Here is a 21,837-nt window from a genome sequence, read left to right as displayed (position 1 = left end):
CAAAAGTTGACATCAAATAGATCGTAGACCTAAATATAACAGCTAAAAGTATAAACTTCTATAAGAAGCCATAGAAAACCTTCATGACCTTGGGGTAAGCAAAGATTGCTTATGTAAAACCTAACAAGTATAGCCACAAAAAAAAAAAAAAAAAAAACCACACTTGGTAAATTGGACTTCATCAAAATTAAAAACTGCTGTTTGAAAGACACTATTAAGAAATTGAAAGACAAGAAACAGACTGGAAGTGTATATTTGTTATCTATCTATCTATCTATCTATCTATCTATCTATCTATCTATCTATATGACAAATGCCTGGTATATAAAGAACTACAACTCAATAAGAAGAATCCAAAGACTTGATTAAAAATTGGGCAATAAATTCAGACACTTTATCAAAGAACAGCTGGCATGAGAGCACATGAAAAGCTGGTAAACATCTTTTATTGTCACTATCATTAGTCATTAGGGAAATGCAAATTAAAATCACGATGTGATACCACTGTATACTCACTAGAATGGTAAAAATAAGAAGACAGAAACTACCCAGTTTTGATGAAGACATGAAGCAATTCTATCTTGCTGGTGAGAATGTAAAATGTTTTCCACTTTGGAAAGCAGTTCATCTCTATATATAGTTAAACACACAGTTACTGTATTAATAATTTTACTCCTGTAAGATAAGAAAAATAATAATGTACGTCCACAAAAGGACTTGTTCAAGATTGTTCCTAGCAGCTTTATTCATAATAACCGCATATTGAAAACATCCCCAATGTCCATCATTTGGTAAACTGGTAAACAAATTGTGGTATATCCATACAATGGAATACTACTCAGCAGTAAAAAGGAACAAACATCAGATACAGGCACAACAGTAATGAGTTTCAAAAACATTGTGTGGAGTGAAGGAAGTCAGACACAAAGGAATATGTAAGTGATTCCGTTCATATGAAATGTTAGAAAAGACAAATCTAATCTGTAGTTACAGAAAACAGCTAAGCGGGCCAAATATGGGGTGGGATAGAGGTTGACTTTAAAGGGGTGCAAGATAACCCTCTGGGGTGATGGAATTGTTCATTATCTTGATTGAAGCAGTGGTTACATGTGTGTACATTATTCAAAACTCATGAAGCTGTACAATTAATATGAGTGTAATGTATTGAATGTAACTTATGCCCCAATAAAGTTGATTTAAAAATTAAAAGGAAAGTGGGGCAAACAAGTTTCATAAAGCAAAATGTCTTTGGGTAATAAGTGGCATGAACTAACGTAACGGCCAATTTCCTTAGAAAACAGCCATATGGATTAATCACCTCTAGAATTATTTGTGCCTGTGCTGCCCAGATCAAAGTTCCAATTCCTGGCAGAGAGGGTCTGAGGGGCTTAGCTTAGGTCAGGTGCTCTCTTTTGGACAGGGAAAAGGTGGACCATCCGGACTGAACTTCCCGCCCAGACTGCTGTCCTTGTGGCAGGGGTGGTATCTCAAAGATAAATGGAGGTACTGTTACCAGAGAAGGGGCAATGATGACTGCTAAACAAACAAACAAACACCAAAATAGTCTTTCCCTGCGTGTTTCCAGGGTGAGTAAAGAGGATGGCGAGGGGCTTCAAACATATCTATGTTCATTCATTCCATTCATTTATTCACTCAAACATAATATGGAGTCTGTACTATTTTCCAGGAGGGTTATTGAGTAGGGACGCGAATGCTCTTGAAGTCTCTCTAAAAAGAAAGAGTTCTTATTAATGGGAGGAAGAGAAGCCTGGTAGGAGACGATTATCTGGAGTGGTTATGGGGCACAAGCCTGTTTTTGTTTTTTGTGGGGAGAGGGGAATAGAATTCAACGACATAAGAAAGAACTTTGCAGCAATCAGATTTGTATCTTTCGGGGTCCTGTAAAAGCTGGAAAACTCTTTAGTCTGGACGAGGAAGATGGACAGAGAAGCAGATTCCAGAATTCACGTCCTGTCCAACCCACAAATGGAAGAGCCCGTTCATGGTTTGAACATTCCATCACTGGGCCTCCCGGAGCCTCCTCGGCGAGTCGGCAGAGGGAGCCATTCCCCAATAAATCGCCGCGCGAGGCCTCGGAGGACCTGGGGGGATTTTCCTGCGCGTCCCGGGAGTTTTCTCTCCGCCCCGCCTTGGTAAAGCAGATTATCCCACCCTCCACCCTCTGCCTTCACCTCCCCGCTTCACCTTTCCATGTACTTTGCTGCCGCATCACATTCTCTGGCACGGCTTAATCACCATCCTTTCTAGGTCCCACGTTTGCGCTTTCTCCCCTGACACCACTGAGGACCCGCCGTCCGATCCAGTTGGCCACTCGGGCGCGGCCACCGTCCCACAAATCCTTACAGAGGGTCTAGAACACCTCCCAGGGACTTTGACTAGGGACTCGCACCCAACGTGGATTGGGAATCAGGCGGGCACTCACTCTGACACCTCTTCGGTCACCCCCTGCGGTGACCCCAACATTTGCTAACTTCGGGTCCAGGCCTTTGGCCAGGTCACGCACCAGGCTGTGGAAGCCGCTCAGGCAGGGGCGACTCACGATCGAGGTGCAGGAGTCGGGCCGGGAAGATCCTGCGTGTTGCGCTAGAGACTGAGCGCGGCGCCAAGCGACAACCCCCCAGCGGCCACTGCCCCGGCAGCAGCAGCTGCAGCAGCGGCAACTGCTCGAATCCCGGCCCCGGCTCGGGTTACCCCCCCGCCCCCCCCCCCCAGCATCTCGGGCCAGACAGAGAAAACCTTGTTCAAGTTTGCAGCAAGTACTTTCCCCGTGCGCAAAACTGGGGGAATGGGAACGCACTGAGACGTTCCTCTTTCCCGCCTCTCCACCTTTACGCCTGAAAGAAGACTCCCAAAGATCGCTTTCTTCTGGGACACTGCTTGGACGCTAACCGCGCTGATTGGAACAGATTTTGTGTCTTGGCTGGCTTTGGGTGAAGACCGGGGAGAGAAGGTTGCGCTGCGATTCTCAAGATCTCTGGACTTGGGTAAGAGTTGGGCAAACTCAACCCGGGCGGCCGCTGGACCTTGGCCGGACGCCGGAAGGCTTCTCATGGGCGGGGGGCACATTTTCCTTAGCCAGGGTACCGGGGTGCGACGTGAGGTGGGGCGAGATGGGCTCAGTCTGCGTTTTTCATGGGCTTCTCAAGGGTTTATTGTTTGCATTTGGTTTTGTTACATGGGATTGTGTAGGAAAATCTTGGAGTATTTTTGATGGAGAGACATCCTCATTACGCATTTTATTTTGCATAATTCCTGCTCGTGTATTGCCTTGCCTGTGTTTGTTTCCTTTTGCCGAGGGATATAGCTGGTTGTAGGGAGATTTGTGGGGAATCGGACTGAGGTTGAAAGGCAGTTTCAGCTGGGCCCTTTTTTCCAGGTCAGTTGAACTTCCTCTCTGGGATCTTCACTCTTTTCTAAACTTCTCTTTCTCCAGTCCTTGGTATTCAGATTGTGCAGATAACGCTCTAGGCTGACGGGATGCTCCCCCTTCCTGAGTTCTAAACGATCAGTAGGGGTGTGAGGTTGCAGTCTTAGACCAAACGGGCCTTGTCAGTATGCTTGGCTCCTTAGGGAGTGCTGGGAGGGACGGTTTTTCAAGTGATAGTTAAGAAAGATAAATCCGGTGTTACCTTTTTCTTTTAAATTCCTTTGTTAGAGGACTTTTACGCCTGGTTTAGGGAAGTGTTTTGTCCTCATTTTTCGTTCTGGAAGTATTTTCCTTAGTGACACTACTGAGTAAATGAATGATGGCAATATCTTGCTGCTTCTTCAGAAAATATGCTCGTGCAAGGATCCACATTCTTTAGGAGAAAGTCGAAGCTGGAGATTTTATTAGCCAAAATTAGCCATTATTATTGTTCTTAGTCAGTGATAACCAGGCTGTGCCAAGGCAGAAGAGAATGACATTTCTTCTTGGTTCTTGCCTTACTCCTTTATATCCTGGGACTCCCTTTGTGTATAGGTTTCCCAAATAAAAATGCTTCATTCCTTATGGACAAAAAGACTGCGGCCAACTTATATTATCCAGAAATGTCGTCTTCCTAACATGAGTGCTCCAAGAGGTCAGCTTGCAGGGAACTTTTAATTTTACCACTGAGAGGTCAAAGAGTTCAGTTGGTAAACTCTGGGCACCCGCCAGCCTGGGTTCAGCTCACAACTCTGCCACTTTCCAGTTGTGTGATTTTTGGGGTAAGTTACTTAACCTGTTTATCCACATATGTAAAATCAAAATGATAATGATAACACTTATATCAGAGGACTGTTAAAGGGATTAAATAAGTTAATGCATGTGAAGGACTAACAAGCCTGACACATAGTAGGCACGAATTAGCTATTATTATTATTGTATAGCTAGCATTAACTATTGTTGTATCCCTCTAGTATAGCTTCTATTAGCTGTCAGTAAGTGTTAGCTATTATTCCCATTTGGATGGACTTTGAAGGCTGTGCTCATCTGTAAGCTTCACTACCACCTATTGTCAAACTTAGCTCAGACATCATCTTTGTATTGCTCTTTTGTTGTGGCAGTTTCGATAGGAAAAATAAAGGTGTATGTGGCAGAGCTGAAATTTATAGGGTGGTGGGTCATGGATACTTGGAACAGGTGAGGAGGTGGGAATTCTACACTCAGTTCACAGCCTGTATACTCCTTGGAAATCCTTTGCATTAATATACTTTCTTTAACCTATTTTTTAGAGGTCACTTACTTGTTCAGTAAGTATTTATTAAACATCTATTACATGTCAAGCACTGTTTTAGGTTTTATATTTTAAAAATGGCTATGTATGAGTATTGGCTTTATGTGCCTCCTGCCATTTCAAGTGTGTGACCTAGCCCTCTATAGATTAAATCCCAAGTATTTTTAGCCACACAATTTCCATACCCGTTGAAATGCACGTAAGAGCACATTAAAAGTGGATATCATTGAGAAATTGAACAAAATATTCCCTATGACCTCAAGCAGATTGCTTTTCTCCATTTAGGCATCAGTTTTATTATGTATAAACTTGTATTGAGAGGTGGGGAAAGAGTGGAATAATCTCCAGTGTTCCTTCTGGCTCCAAAATCCTTAAATTAGCTGCCTTACTTCATTGTTGGCTGTTTTTGAACCCCCTCTTTTCTCTTTTAACTTTTGTTTTAGGTACATAAATTATGTTACTTCCATCTTTGCATATTAATCAAAGTGAGTAATAACATCGATAATTAATGAAAAGGGAAAAGCATTCACCTCTGTCTGTATTTCACTAACTATTCTCAAACTTTGGTTTATACCAGAAGCATGAAGTGGGGAGATTTGTTAAAATATTAGAGTGAACTATGAGGAATTGTTGATATTTGACCATTTTTGACCTAAATAAATGACAATTTTGTATGGTTCAAACTATATAAACCTTAACCTCTTCTGCCTTGATTTAGATGTAGTAAGTCTTCTGTGAGTTGTGAGAAGTCTGCATTTTTACAAGTTCCCCAGGTGATTCTAATGCAAAACCCAAGTCACATGCTCATTTAGCAGCAGTGAATTTACCTTCTTTGGGATTGTCTGCTTGGTCTAATAGCGTATTTCTAAAATGCAAATCTGATCATCTTACTCCCTTGTTTAAAAATCTTTGGCAGCTCTCTGGATGGTGAATGTCAGTGTTACCTGGGTGCATATTGAAAATATAGATTCCAGGGCTTCACCCCAGATGTAAGGGCCAGTAGTCTGCATTTTGAAATCTCCAAGTGAACCTGGTGGAGGTGACCTCAGATCACATTTGGAGAAACACTGACTTGTAAGTCTCACCTCCTTACCATGATGCACAAGACCACCTTTGCAGCACTTCTCAGGGTTATTTTCTGCTTCTCTAGTCCCCAGCTCTCCAGCCCGCACTGATCTTGATCTTGTTACTGTCTCAAGAATACGTTGTGCACTCTCACTCTTCCATGACCCAGCTGTGTGTGCTGTTCCTTCCGCTGACAAAGCCTTTGACCCTCTTTCCTGTCTAACCAACTACTTACCACCCATTCATCATTTAAGACACTATTCAAATCCCTTTGAAGACTTTCCCTCTGAAGCTTCTCTCAATTCTCTCATAAACTTAGCGATATCTCATGTGAGTTCCCATTCTTGTGGATAGCTTTAATATAGCATCTATCGCATTGTATCAACCATGTTTATTACCTGAATGTTTATCCTGAACGGATTGGTGAGTTCATCATTCCTTATTGTAAGCTCTTATACAAGTGACTGGCCCATTACATAGTTATGTAATAAATGCCTAAAGAATGTTGGAGAAAAGTAAATGGATGAATGATAGATAGTCAACATTTTCTTAGCACATTTTGTTAGCACATAAAGTGGTTGGGACAGTATTGTATACATATGAAGGGTGTGGAAAAGCCAGTTGGGAATTTCCAATTTGGCTGGACATAGCCTAGGGAGTTAATAACTTCGAGTGGGGTTGGGCATGGTGGCTCACGACTGTAATCCCAACACTTTGTGAGGCTGAGGTGGGAAGAGTACTTGAGGCCAGGGGTCCTAGACCAGCTTGACCAACATGGCAACATCCTGTCTCTACTAAAAATACCAAAATTAGCTGGGAGTGGTAGCACATGTCTGTAATCCCAACTCCTTGGGAGGCTGAGGCACAAGAATCACTTGAGCTTGGGAGGCAGAGGTTGCAGTGAGCTGTGATCATGACACTGCACTCCAGTCTGGGTGACAGAGTGAGACTCTGTCTCAAATAATAATAATAATTAATAACTTGGAATGGAAAAGGACAAGACAAAATATCCAAGGAGGACTTATGAAACACCAAATGTCACTGAATTAATGTTACATGTTGAATGTTATTGCAGGACGTATAATGAAGAACGGAGCTTATCCTTTAGGATGGTTTTGGTTTGGTTTTTGGAATGACAGTGTCAGAGCACTGGAATGGAAGTGCCAATGCCAATAAAAATAACCAACTTTGCTCTGTGCTTTTCCATTTATAAAACACTTCTGCCTCTGTTTTTGATTAGAAACATGGTGACTGGTTGAATACTGTCTTTCCTTCTTTCCTGAAAGGACACATTCCTGAAAATAGGTCTGAAGATTGTATAAAAGCCTACATATTATAAGGGATTCTGGCCCTAGAGAGCCAAATATATTATGAAATCTCTAATTATGCCTTGCTATTTAGACACAGCTTTCAGTGTATACTCCTTTTTCTAGTTTTTCTTTCTTTAAACTTTCCACAATTTTGGTTATTTTCTCCTCATTTCAACAACAGTTGATCAGTTCAAGTTCAATAAATGTCTGATTCAGATGAAAAGATTTGCCATTTTGGGCATATCTAATAACTTCTACCTTTGTCTTACTTGAGTTTATGAGACAAACACTTCTCATAATTACTATTAGGCTTTTAATTTTCCCATTTCCCATTCACTTTTTTGTAATAATGAAAATATGCAATAACATTTGAATAAGTGTATGAATAATTCTCCGGGTAATGACAAGGATGGTGATTCTGCAAAAATTGAACTATTGGCTTATGGGCAGCTGCACCATAAGATAAAAACAAAAGAAGTTCATTCATTGGCTGGCATCTGAGTGTCAACACAGGGCAGGGAGGTAGTAGCATCAATAGATGTAGTACAAATATCCACATTGATGGACTTCAAATGAAGCAATATTGAGGACTGCCTATGCTCTCAGTTTCTAAAGGGTGTGTACCCAGTATCTGGTTTCAATAGTTTAGTTTTAAGAATTAATGTAAGATTCGCTGGGTTCTGTTGATTTGTCTTCTTTTAAAATTTTGTTTCTGAAATGAACTTTTTCTAGTTTAATATAAGCCTGTATCATTTTCTGCCAACCTTTGGAAGTCTTTTAACTGGTCTCCTAATCTCTTTATTCAGTTATTCATTCCTTCTTCGTGTCTGAATGTCCTGAAATTTTTAATTTATCTTTTGTCTGTCTTTACCATTTTAGATTATTGTTCACCATGATCATTCTAACTCTTTTTAATTATAGTTATTGCAGAGGACTAATTTAGAGCATTGAATAAAAGAATTTCTCATACTATGAGGGAAAAAAGAAGGTACAAACCAATGTTATTTTACTTTACAGAACTTTATTTGTGGAACAGCAAGGCACTGTGTGGATGTTATTTGATAATGCAAACTGTGGCATTAGCCAATCTGGAAAGTGTGAATGTGATAATACATCCTGTTATGGTTGTTCATTTTTAGCAATTTCCTCTCATTTCATTTCTAGTAATTTATACTCCTAGATAAAGAAACTATGTACGGCATTTAACCACCTCAATTTCCTACTCAGAGGGCAATAAATTGTACCCCTTCCCACTTCTAAGACAAAGAAAACAGTATTTCTGTATGGAAAACTTCATCTTGATAGGTACATGTGCAGGATATTAGCATCTGTTAAAAACATCTTATCTTTGGGAACATCCTAGAGGATGACTAAGTACCTTGTCATTAACGTCTCGTCTGACCCAGATGAGCTGTACAGATTTGGCTGGTTCTCAACGTAGCCACAGGTGGTGGTTCCCAAGATGGATCTTTTGAATACCTTCTGCTGAAGAATTTTGTCTTTTCTTAAGAAATAATTTTTTGATGGCAAATTGAAAACCAAATCACACAAATTTAATTTGTTCCTCACAGAGTGAAATAGAACTATGAAATTTTTGCTTGGTAGCACAGAAGACTAATCCTACAATCAAAACAAAAAAATTTAAAGATCTACCCCTATTGACATCTTGAGAAAAGTACTTGAGTTTGGATGAAGAATTGATAAAAAGATGTGACTTGGTTCTTTAAAAAAGTAATAGGTTGGAGATTTACTTTTTGTTCCACCAGTTTTTTTTTTTTTTTGAAATGGAGTTTCATTCTTGTTGCCCAGGCTGGAGTGCAATGGCGTAATCTCAGCTTACTGCAACCTCCGCCTCTGGGGTTCAAGCGATCCTCCTGCCTCAGCATCCCAAGTAGCTGGGATTACAGGTGCATGTCAACATACCTGACTAAGTTTTGCATTTTTAGTAGAGATGAGGTTTTACCATGTTGGCCAGTCTGGTCTCGAACCCCTGACCTCAAGTGATCCGCCCGCCTCAGCCTCTCAAAGTACTGGAATTACAGGCATGAGCCACTGTACCTGGTCGTTTATCAGATATTTATTAGCAGTGTAGGGCATAGGGATAAATACCATGTGTAATTACCAAGAAGCTCTTGTCTTTAAGTAAAAAACAGATTTAAAAAGTACACGTTGCGTGCCAGTATAAAATATCTCATGTAACCCATAAATATATACATCTACTATGTACCCTCAACAATTAAAAAAAAAATACAACTAAGCAGGTAAGCCTGGGCATAGTAAGAGCCAAGTGGCAGTTTTGAGACCTGCCACAAGAGCTCACTGGAGGCTTCCTGGCAGTGTGGGACCTTAACGGAGAGATTTGAATGGATGGGGCATCTTAGGTGGGGGAATGGGCTCAGCAAACATGTGGTGGCAGGAATTTACAAGGCATCAGTCAAGCAATAGTGATTAAACCATTCCACAGTAGTGGTGAGCTTACATTTGAGAATCATTTTATGATAGGCACTTACGGGACCTGCCCATCCCCATAGTACTATCTGCGTTAAAGGAACCCTTCCCATCATACTGCAGTTATTTTATAGAAACTAGATGAGATTAGGGAGACCTATTGAGATTCAAGTAAAAGTTGGCTAGAAATCTTCCTCCCTATTCCATGAGAAGGTGTAAAATGAGAAAACTGTTCTTCCTTTCAACCACTATGGGATTCTTGGGGCCAGAGACGGAGACAGGGCTCATATTTCTTCTAGTGTCACCTGGATCTGAATTCATATTTTCCCTTGAAAAGTTTAAAGATGATCCTTAGCCACCCACCCAACCACGAATAACCTTCACTTCATAAAATGCCACCAAATGTGTGACTTGAGTAGTAGAATTTTAAGGTTTGGGACTATGGAAAGAGTTCATATCTTAACACTTAAAACTAAACATGAAACATCCCTGCTTTCTAACAGTTCATCTACCATTGCCACTTTCTTACCGCCCATCTTTTTCTGAAGGCTACCAACTCCATCAGGTGGCTTCAGCGCTGTCCTGCTGTCCCTGCATTCCTTCTCTCTTGCTCATTGATGACCCACCCCCACATTCCTATTGTCGTCTGAAGCCCTCATCATTCTCACCTGTCTTCTTCCCCCAACACTAAGATTTGACAGTATAAATGATTTGTCCTTCCAGTATCCTCCCTGCTTTCAGTTGGTTCCTTAAACAGATGTGCAAAATCAGACCATGAGTGAAGTTAGAAATGCTTGAGGCGTGTTTACCCTGTGCTCTAACTTTAGAGGCACGAGAATCACCTGCAGATACTGTCTCCTCCCTAGGTTTTGATTCAGTAGGTGCATAGTGGGGTCCCAGAATGTGTATTTTTAACAAGGTGTACTGGTGCAGGTGGCCCATATATGCATGATACTCCTTGTTAGACTTATAGTACCCCATTCAAAAGGCATGCCTTTTTTGTGTGTTTTTAAATTTTAGTGACTTGGCCAGAGGGGGTCACAGAGAATAGCGGGTCTGTGAGAACCCGTGCCTCTCCTCTCTACTTGAAGGGACAATGGCTGTAACACAACGCTGTTCATGTGACAGCCGGAGAAAGGGACCCATTGTTCAGGGGTTGGCTGATGTGCCATTCTGCTGTGGCCAGCCGTCCAACTGAGCTTGGTAGCCCCAAGGAAACAGACACACTTAAATCAGAGAGACAAAGAAAGGAGGTCAAGGCCTTCCACAGTTAAACTACTTGCAGCAATGTGTCAGAGGTAGGATTTGGGAAGGAAAAAAGTAATTCCGAGGAAGCATCATAAATCCTCTGGTTTTGGAGCTACAGACATGGCGTTGGGGGAACACAAGTCTGTCAGAAAGCCAGTGAATCTTTGGCCAAGGAAGAATTATTTTCTACTGCGTCACACTGATTGCAGAACTTATCTGATTGCAGGATTTTATTACTGATTTTAAAAATAAAAAAGGCTCCCTGAATCTCCAGGCTCATCAAAGGTACCTGATCTGAAAGCCTGCCTAAATCAAGGTCTATGACTTCAGAGAACAATTCTGTGTTCCTGGAAATGGTCACTGTGTATATGATATATTAATAATTCCCTTCCACATCGAGATAGCTGTTTTGAAGCTAAGAATTTTTTGAGTTTGAAATACAATGAGCACCATTAGAAAGTTATTGATAAGTTTGGACAGTTATGAGGCATGGGGACTCTTCAGATGCCATTTAGATACCCTCCCTCACCCCTAACTTTCAAATTGGATTCTAGCCCTGGAGGGAAAGGGTTGCAAACTTCCTGTAAAGATCTAATCCCGAGCCCAACAATTGCTTACATTCTTTGTGTCAGAAGAAGATTCAAATTCAAGGTCACAGCCTTTGCAAAGGTCGCAGACTTTTTCCACAGGATTGTTCTTTTAGCCTGATTACTCCCTTTATGAAAAAGTATGTCATTCATTCAGCCTTTGCCTCTGGGTTTCTTTCAAAGGGAGACTTAGTTCCTAGTTCCTGTGGATACTCGTAGGTGGCTTTTCTTTTCTTTCTTTTCTTTTTTTTTTTTTTTCTAAGTTAGGCACAGAATACAGACACGAATGAGGCAGAACAGGGAAAGCCTTTTCTGGATGTGATGGGTTCTGGAGAGCCCATTTACACCAAGTGTTAGGCAGCTGGTGTTCACTGGCCAGTAGGAATCCTTTTGTCTCTGAGATAAGAGGTTTGTATCCAGGAGAGGGCAATATGTGATTTGCTTGAGGTCACTTAGAGCTCCTAGTAATTAAGTCTGTCATTGTACCTTGATTATAGATTATCATTGCAAATCCATTAAAGAAGGAGGAGCAAGTGGATTTCAGAGAGGCAAGTGGCTTTATTTTCTTCATTATGTTTTCATTCCCCCCGCCTTACATTTTGTTTCTTCTTTACTAAATGGTTTTGCCAATGATATAGATGACTTTGAAGTGGAGAATGGGAAGAGGAGACTTCGTGGGTGGCAAAAGGATTGTGCTAAACACTCTCCTGATTAGTTCATTAATTTTCAATTTGTTGCCATTAGGCCTGTTCATTTGGCTCCCCATTTGTGTGATATAGAGAGGCTTGCCCTCAGTGCTTCAAGGCCTGAATACCGTGCTATCCTTAAAGTTCTGTGTAGGTGCAGCACTTTTTTTTTTTTTTTTGAGACGGAGTCTCGCTCTGTCACCCCGGCTGGAGTGCAGTGGCCGGATCTCAGCTCACTGCAAGCTCCGCCTCCCGGGTTTACCGCCATTCTCCTGCCTCAGCTTCCCGAGTAGCTGGGACTACAGGTGCCCGCCACCTCGCCCAGCTAGTTTTTTGTATTTTTTAGTAGAGACGGGGTTTCACTGTGTTAGCCAGGATGGTCTCGATCTCCTGACCTCGTGATCCGCCCGTCTCGGCCTCCCAAAGTGCTGGGATTACAGGCTTGAGCCACCGCGCCCGGCCAGGTGCAGCACTTTTTGAAAAAAATAGGAAAGTTAAATGGTCCCTTTTATTGTTTTTGTTTGTGTCCCAAGTAGTACATATAATACTAAATGATTTTGTAGGCATAGGATGCTTAATGGGTCTTAGTTTTGTGTCAGAATAAGGGCCTTGCCCAACAAGGACTTCTGGGATGCTGATATTACATTTAATCTGAGTACTGGTTGTATGTGTATATTCAGTTTGTGAAAACTTATTGACCTGTTCAATTTTGATTTATGGCTTTTCTTTCTGTCTGCATTTTACACTTCAATAAAAAATTCAAAAATTAAAACTCCATGTTTAATGTAGAATTAAGAATCTATCATGATGGAAAACTGGAAACGCTCACATAATTTGAATCCTGGTGCAGCTGGGAGGGCTTAGAGCTTTAAATATCCATCAATTCACCCTTAGTTCTATAGCCAGAGAGCTGTGTGTCAGAACGCAATGCATTAGCACCATCATAAGTGATTGCTTTACTTCTGTAGGCAGCGAATCCAGTGCCTAAGAGATCAATAGTGTTAGCAGAGCCCCACTCTTTAGAATCTAAAACAAATGCACCCCTCTGAGTTGGCCAAGTAGCAAATCTTTTCATTCCCACTTTCTACCCTCCTCCCATTCATTTTAATCTGTCAGGAGAAATCAGAAGAAGACCCTACAGATTATGGATGTTTTTCTGAACCTTTGGATGACATCTCTTTTGTAGTCTAATAGTAGAATGCTTTGTTTCCCTCCAATTTCTGTAACTGGGATGAGTTGATAAGAGGGGTGAAGTCTTTGGCTTATCTCCCTCACTCATTTCCACTGACACTTCCTGACTCCTCAGTGAGCCACAGGAGCAATACCTGCAAGCCCATGCTTCCAGTCCCAGAATAACCTGTTGTCCTTTTTCTCTTGAGAAGACCCTTGGCATCCATGTACCATCCATCCAATGTGGCACTGCATACATTACACCAAAGTGAGTCATGAGTCATTGTACTGATAGAACATTCCAGCTTGCTTTTATAATAGAGAGCTGGTAGACTCAAATGGAGAAAATAGGAGCTTTTTTTTTTTTTTTTTTTTCCGAAAGAAAGTTTGGGCCCTTCGCTTTGAAATGGGTGCAGCACATCTATGAGAGGTCTGAGTACTCAATGTGTACCCTTCATTTTGGCCGTTGGACTTACAAGTGGGATGTTGATTTACACAAACTCATGTGATTAAAGTTGTGGGTTAGCTTCCTCTCCGAGAAAAGACCAAATGGCGGATGACGCCGGTGCAGTGCCCGGAGGCCCTGGTGGCCCTGGGATGGGGAACCGTGGTGGCTTCCGCGGAGGTTTCGGCAATGGCATCCGGGGCGGGGCCGGGGCCAAGGTCGCAGAGCTCGCAGAGACAACGCCGAGGATAAGGAGTGGATGCCCGTCACAAAGCTGGGTCGCTTGGTCAAGGACATGAAGATCAAGTCCCTGGAGGAGATCTACCTCTTCTCCCTGCCCATTAAGGAATCTGAGATCATTGGCTTTTTCTTGGGGGCCTCTCTCAAAGACGAGGTTTTGAAGATTATGCCGGTGCAGAAGCAGACCCGTGCTGGCCAGCGCACCAGGTTCAAGGCATTTGTTGCTATTGGGGACTATAATGGCCACGTCGGCCTGGGGGTTAAGTGCTCCAGGGAGGTGGCCACCGCCATCCATCCGTGGGGCCATCATCCTGGTCAAACTCTCTATTGTCCCCGTGTGCAGAGGCTACTGGGGGAACAAGATCGGCAAGCCCCACACCATCTCTTGCAAGGTGACAGGCCGCTGTGGCTCTGTGCTGGTGCGCCTCATCCCTGCACCCAGGGGCACTGGCATCGTCTCAGCGCCTGTGCCCAAGAAGCTGCTCATGATGGCTGGTATCGATGACTGCTACACCTCAGCCCGGGGCTGCACTGCCACCATGGGCAACTTCGCCAAGGCCACCTTTGATGCCATCTGTAAGATCTACAGCTACCTGACCCCTGACCTCTGGAAGAAGACTGTATTTACCAAGTCTCCCTATCAGGGATTCACTGACCACCTTGTCAAGACCCACACCAGGGTCTCTTTGCAGCGGACCCAGGCTCCAGCTGTGGCTACAACATAGGGTTTTTATATAAGAAAAATAAAGTGAATTAAGCCTGAAAAAAAAAAAGTTGTGGGTTAACAGACAAGATTCTGATGTTCTGGGTCTATTGCTGACCTTGTCATTTACTGTATGAGGTATGACAACCTGTGCTGGGATCCCTTCTCTATCACTGAAATCTTGGTGACTTTGGGCAGGCTACTCAAGCTCTCTAAAGCCTCTTTTCATCAAATGTGAAAAGATAATAGCATATACTTCAAAGATGGTTGCATTTAGCATAGTAGTAGGCACATAGTAAATGCTCAATATGTATTAGTTATTATTATTTAACACCAAATAATGTTAAAATAGGGAAGAATAATTAACACATCTAGGAATCAGGTCTGCTTCTTATGAAAGAATCATTAAGATGCTTAAATAAGATTCTATTAATTAAATGCAGATGTTAGAAAATGTAGTTTCTGATAGAAGGCATAAACTGTAAGGAATTTACAATATTTTGGAATACAAAACAGCCAAATTTACTTATAAGCATAAATGTATTTTAAGATAATACGTTACTAAACAAAAAGTTATTTATCTTAACTATAGAATTAGGATGAGGCTACTAGTGAATGAATTTGTTTTTCCTTGGTAAGATGTCAGCAGAATTGAAAACAGGTGTTCAAACAATATCTCGTGTACAAATGCTCCTAGCAGCATTATTCACAACAGCCAAAACTATTATTTTGGGTGGAAACAACCCAAATGTCCATCAACTGATAAGTGGATAAACAAAATGTGATATATTTACATAATGGAATATTATTTAGTCATGGAAAGAAATGAAGTATACATGCTACAACATGGATGAAGCTTAGCAACATTATACTAAGTGAAAAAAGACAAAAGACCATATATTGTATGGTTTCATTTACATAAAATATCTGGAAGAGGCTACTCCACAGAGACAGAAAGTAGATTAGTGGTTTCCAGGGTCTAGGGGAAGGGAGAAAGGAGGAGTAACTGTTTGATGGGAATGGCTTTTTCTTTTAGGGCAATGGACAGATTCCAGAACTAGGTAGTGATGATGGTTGCACAACAGGGCTAAAATGATGAATGTTTGGTTATGTGAATTTTTTAAAGGTTAAAAAAGTTATTTCAAAAAATCAGCAGATGTTTGCATTTAGGTGAGATGTATCTGTATAGATCAGTTAACCCCTGGTCATATGTGTGCTATGAGGCAAGGCTTTGTTGCATGCTGAGGAGAATATCAAAAATGGCAAGACGCAGGCTTCAGCACCTTGCCAGTCTGTTTATGAGGAAAGGAAAGGAGGAGGAAGCAGGTAATCTGTTCCAAGTGAATCCATCTCAGAAGGAGAGATCACCAGATTTGGTGACCAGAGAAGGCTTCTTGGAAGAGATGGGACCTTGAAAGATAAGTGAGCTTCATGTAATCGCAGAAAAGGAGAGAGTACCCCAGTGGCAGAAATGAACAATCCTGGGGAGGGAAAGGAGTATGGGCAAGGACAAGCAGGGACGGCCAGACTAAAGGATTTGTATAATGGAATATCAAGAGATAAGGTTGGAGTCGGGCGTGGTGGTTCATGCCTGTAAGCCCAGCACTTTGGGAGGCCAAGGTGGGCGGATCACTTGAAGTCAAGAGTTTGAGACCAGCCTGGCCAATATGGTGAAACCTAGTCTCTACTAAAATTCAAAAATTAGCTGGGCATGGTAGTGTGTGCCTATAACCCCATCTATTCAGGAGGCTGAGACAAGAGAATCGCTTGAACCCAGGAGGCAGAGGTTGCAGTGAGCCAAGATTGCATTACTGCACTCCAGTCTGGACAACAGAGCGAGACTCCGTCTCAAAAAAAAAAAAAAAAAAAAGTAATAAGGTTGGAAGTGTGGGTTGGAGCCAAGCAGAGAAGTCGTGGAAAGCTGGCTGCCAGTGCTTAAATTCACCAGGCGGTAGATAGCAAAGGCTTATCATTGATGATAAGAATAGAAAATGAAATAAAATGGGAAGACAATAAGGAGACTATTGCAGTAATTTCACTAATTGTAACACAACCCATCATTATTTATTCGGCAAATATTGATTAAGCCCTCATTATACTCCATGCAATCTTCTATGCTAGGGACAGGGCAATATCTAAGATCAAACACATTTCCTGTCCTCCTGGAGTTGCATTCTAGTACACATTTCAAGCATTGACTTCTATGTCCAGTGGACAAATGTAGTTGAAAAGTTAAGGGGTGGATGTGTTAGGATGTAGTGGGGCATGGGTCCTAGAATCAGATTTCTTGGCTTTGAATCCTGGCTTCTGATTGTTGTTAACTGAATGTATGGCCATGAGCCATTTACTCTATGCTTCAGTTCCCTTATAATTTAAGAGAGGATAATTATGGTAGCTTTTTCACAGAGCTGTTATGAAGTTTAATTGAGAAAATAAATGAAAAGGACTTAGGATAGTACCTGGCATGTAGCAAATGCTCAGTAGGGCTTTCTTGTTTTTTGTATCTGAGTTTTTAATTTCTACTCAAGGATTTGTCTTGGTCACTTCTGTTTTTAATGGAGTGAGTCTATTTCAGAATCTTGGCTTATTCTGTCTCAGGTCTGAGCTCTCTTTAATATGCTGTATGATTTGGGACATTGAACTTGTTGAATTAATTAGCATACAAACTCTGCCTTCTTAATTCAGGCAAACTGCAAAATTCTTTCCAACAGATCACAGTCCTGGTCTTGGTTTGGGCAGAAACTTCTAGATAATGCTCCTTCTAGACTCTGAATCAAGAAGTCTTTTGAAGCATCCTGACCTGAGAGAACCTGACAGGTGACCAGACCTTAGCACATCTAGTCTCCCTCTGGAGAAAGCCAGAGTTTGAATTTAATTTCTTTGTGTCACCACATCATAAGGGCCATGAGCCTCCTTAGCTCTCTGTACCTCTATGCCTCTTTCCATGAGCTGGGATGAAATAACCAACTAGAACAACTATCAGGATGTATGTCTTTTTTTGTTTATTATTATTATTTTTTTGAGACAAAGTATCCCTCTGTCGCCCAGGCTGGAGGGTGGAGGGCAGTGGCATGGTCTCAGCTCACTGTAACCTCTGCCTCCTGGGTTCAAGTGATTCTCCCACCTCAGTCTCCCAGGTAGCTGGAACTCCAGGCACCTGCCGCCACTCTGCTAATTTTTGTAATTTTTGGTAGAGACGGGGTTTTGCCATATTGGCCCGGCTGGTCTTGAACTCATGACCTCAAGTGATCCACCCGCCTAGGCCTCCCAAAGTTCTGGAATTACAGGGGTGAGCCACTGCAACTGGCCTAGAGGTGTGTTCTTATGAGTATATTAAGAAGGATGCCTTGGAACTTGTGTAAAGACATTGCATAAGCTTTGAGGGCCCTTCAATCTGTACCATAAATTGATTGTAGAATGTAAGCTTCTTGAGCAGATGGAATCAATTTTATTTTCCTTTCTACTCCTAAATGGTTAAGCATAGAGCTGTGGACTGAATTGTGTCCTTTCCTACCCCCTAAATCCATTTATTGAAGTCCTCACCTTCAATGTGACCATGTGAGGAGAGAGAGCTTTTAGGAGGTTATTAAGGTGAAATGAAGTTGTTGGGTGAGGTCCTAATTTGATGGAGTTGGTCCCCTTAAAAGAAGAGGAAGAGACTGATTGCTGTCTCTCTGCCATGTGATGACACAGTGAGAAGGCGACTATCTTCTGTTTAGAAAGAGAGCCCTCACCAGAAACCAAATTGGCTAGGAACTTGATCTTGGACTTCCTGCCTCCAGAACCGTAAGAAATAAATTTCTATTGGCTAAGCCACCCTGTCTATGGTATTTTGTTAACAGCCTGAGCAGACCAAGGCATTAAAAGAATATTTGTGGACCTAATTTCAAGATTATTCAGAATTGTTATGACATAAGAATAACATGATAAACTGAACCTAACCCACAGTCCTAATACTCATTTAAATGGATAATGTTGACTTCATCTCCTACCATATATTAGTGAGGCCAAAATGTTACAAAATTGGTTGGTTAAAATTCCCCCAAGACCCATTTTTCCTCTGGAGGAAGTGCTAATGAGCAGTGAAATAGATCAAAAGTTAGTGAGAACCATCGTCAGAGAATATGAGGTAAAGAAAGAGCCTGGACAGTTTGTACTTCAGACTTTTAGTTTTTGAACAATTGGCCTCATAGCTGTGTTTTCATAGGACACACCCAGATTGGAGGGGGTGAAAGTGTGAGGGGAGGCTGAGCAGCAGAGGCCTGCCAGTGAGGAAACACTTCACCTGGGCTAGTAGACATGTGAGGTGGTTCCTTGCACCCAGGAGAAGAGATCCTGCTTCCAGAAGAATGACGACTGTGCCTGAGCCCAGCCAAGGATTCAGGTGCGGAGAGTTCCTCACTTTAGCTAAGCCAGATGGTCCACTTTTATTTTGGTGAAGGCCAACCTGAAGCAAAGGCACTTTTCTTCCGCCATTAAAAAAATCAACAAAGCAAAAACAGAAACAAAAAAGCTTGTGATGTGGAGCTCTGCCAAGCTAGGGCTGGAAAAAAAAGTCCCTTGCTTTCCTTCCAAGGCAGTATGTAAATGATGCTTTGTAGTTTTGTTTGTGCAGCCACTGGGGATGGTTTAGAGTGCCTCACTGAAGTCCATGGCTGCTATAGAATCTGACTTTTATGAATTATGAATATCCTATAAGCTAACTGTCTAGGTCCAGTTGTCATCTTCCTGCACAATCCTCTTTGGTTGAAGATATTGAATTATATTGAATTGTTATGAAAGCCAAATATCTTTGGAAAGTGATCACCTAAATCTGCTTATAGAAGTTCAAGCATGTGCTTACATGTAGCTCTGCCCCTAAAGGACAGGACTCTGATCTTTCTGGCTTTTTCTAGAGTTTAGGTGTGGCAGGCATTAACTGAGACATGAACTCTTCACCCAAGGAGGGTTTCTTATAGCTTAACCTAAGGAGTTTTCTGCTTAGCTGGAGAATTTGGAAGATCGTTTTTCATTTCTTGACCAGGTTGTGCTATTTACAAAAATGAGGCCATGTAATTAGGGCCCCGGTGGTGTGTAGATTCATTCACTGGCACATAAGAGAGACTACAGTGTTTTCATGGGTTAGTGGCTGACTGTGCCCCATTTCCTTTAATGGTAAATATGTCACTGCTGAGAAGGATGGCAACCAAGTCCTGACAGGCAGATTTTCAGAACAAAGTGTTAGTGAGTGAAGAAAGGTCTGTGGAAGCCAGGCAAGGTTTGTCACTGAGTTCTAAGGAACAGTTCTTTAAAAAAAACAAGCAGCTTCCCAATCTGTGTCTAGGATTTGGATCCAGTATAAGTCAAACCCCAGGTAGAGCAAAACTCTTTTAGTGTATGCTGGGAACCACCGTGCCCTTCTTCCATGGTGCACTTACAGAAATGAGGAGGGGACTGGGCCTCACGGCTTGGCTCTGACTGCTGTGCCCCAGAAGAAAGAGCCATGTGCAGTGGCCGTCCCATCCATTCACTGTGGCCCAGCATTGTTGGCAGCTAAGCGAAGATGCTCGCGGGTGGTTAGCGCTGGGCCTCAGATTCCTTGTTGAAGGCCCAATGGGGAACCCATGGTTAGAGGAAAGAAGTCCAGGCGAAGCGGAGCTACTTAAGGAGAGACTTGCTTTTAGGAGGTTTCGCTTCATTGACTCAGTTCAAGTTTTATCTTAAAGATACTTTATGCTGGGTTGTGGGGGGTGGTGGAATCAGTCGAGTTTGAGATTCCAGCATTACTCATGAGTCAAGCTTAGCTGCCTGCTTTTAGAATTGCATCAACTTGAGGTAATTTTTTTTAATGTTTTCTGATCCTGGAGCAAATGAAAAGCATTGACAGTGATGCAGATTTCAAGGCCAATGTCACTAATCTATGAAAATTTTTTTTTGTTTTGCTTTGCCATGGCCTTGAATGAAACAACAATAAAAAAATGCTTCGAGGATTAGAGAAGAACACTTTTCCCCTAGAGTTCTGTTAGATAACCCAGAATTGTAAAAAAAAAAAAAAAAAAAAAAAAAAAAATACTGGCTCTGGGACCTAAAGATCTTGCCTTGAGTTGTAGCTTTGCCACACCATTTGATGTTAGACACCTGAGAAAACTCTTATGTGCCTCAGTTTCTTTCTTCACAAGACAAAGAGATCAAAAAGGCCCTTTCCAACCCTGTGAACTTGACTAGGGAGCCTCTGGGGCCATATCTGGGGTGTTAGGGTGGCAGCTGAGTAATGGAAATGGAGTGGGCACGGGTTCATCACTGGCAGAAGCTACAGCAGAGCCCTAGCTTCTCCTGGGCTAGCCGTTTCACCTGGTCACGGAGCTGCACACCAAATGGAAGTTATAAGACTGTGTGACTGAAAGCGTTTATTTGGAGGATGAGTACTAATATCTAATATCTGTGGGGCAGCTGTTTCCCTGGGTGCTCTTCCTCTACCTTGGCTCATGGTGAGGGCACAGCCTCAAGAACTCTGCAGATATGTCTCTTCACATACATCTTTAGCATAGTCTCAAAATTTCACTAACTTTAGACCAAATCCAAACTTTCTTCTATCTATGATGGAGACATTTTCTTCCACCCCACCATGATAGATCTTTGTGAACATGTATAAAAATTAATGTTGCTGTCTTCTTTTATTTTGAACTTACAAATTAAAAAAAAAGGAAATTGTTGGCTTTAAAAAGTTTTGTAAAGTCTGTTTTCTGTTTGCCAAGAGACCCTGATGGCACAGAGCTTCGGTTCAGGAGTGTGGCGTGTAAACCCCGGTCCTTCTCCATGGGGTAATAGAGCCCCGGGACTCTAATCCATGCCACATGCGATGACCTGAGCAGACCCTGTAGGAAAACAGAAGCCTCGCTGTCCCCTCATGAAGCAGTTGCTCACAGTCCGTTGTACAGCTGTGGCCTGCTTTGTTGGGAAGTGCAGCATGACTTGATCTTTTAAGCTCTTTTCTCCCTATAGGTATTATAAATAACAACTGGTCTGTGGGAGTACCTGCCAGGAGGGCTTGAGATCTGCATTCTGTACTCAAAAAGCATTGTTTTTTTGTAATCTTAACTTCATTAGCAATTACGAGAGAGGAGAAAAATAAAACCCAAAAGCAAAGTGACTTTGTTATGACCTAGAAAATCCAAATTGGAGAAATAAGAATTGAAATTGAGAAAGACAAGCTCCTTTAAAACCTCAAATTCCTTAGA

General features: G+C 42.0%; 1 protein-coding gene across 3 annotated transcripts in view; it reads left to right on the top strand.

Annotated features, from left to right (window-relative positions):
• Positions 1-21,837, top strand: part of MEGF10 (multiple EGF like domains 10) — a 397,687-nt gene that overhangs the window by 214,653 nt on the left and 161,197 nt on the right. The window contains exons 1-2 of one of the 3 annotated variants that reach the window (XM_030927484.1): positions 2,716-3,005; positions 11,874-11,924. The exons of 1 other annotated variant lie outside the window; for it this stretch is intronic. The gene's annotated coding sequence lies outside the window, so the exon portion shown is untranslated. Of the gene's footprint in view, positions 1-2,715; positions 3,006-11,873; positions 11,925-21,837 lie in introns of those variants that run through there. One more of the 3 variants, XM_030927483.1, reaches the window with a different exon arrangement.

Source organism: Rhinopithecus roxellana, chromosome 3, assembly GCF_007565055.1.
Source record: "Rhinopithecus roxellana isolate Shanxi Qingling chromosome 3, ASM756505v1, whole genome shotgun sequence".
Taxonomy (NCBI): domain Eukaryota; kingdom Metazoa; phylum Chordata; class Mammalia; order Primates; family Cercopithecidae; genus Rhinopithecus; species Rhinopithecus roxellana.
This window is presented reverse-complemented; position numbering and strand designations above follow the sequence as displayed.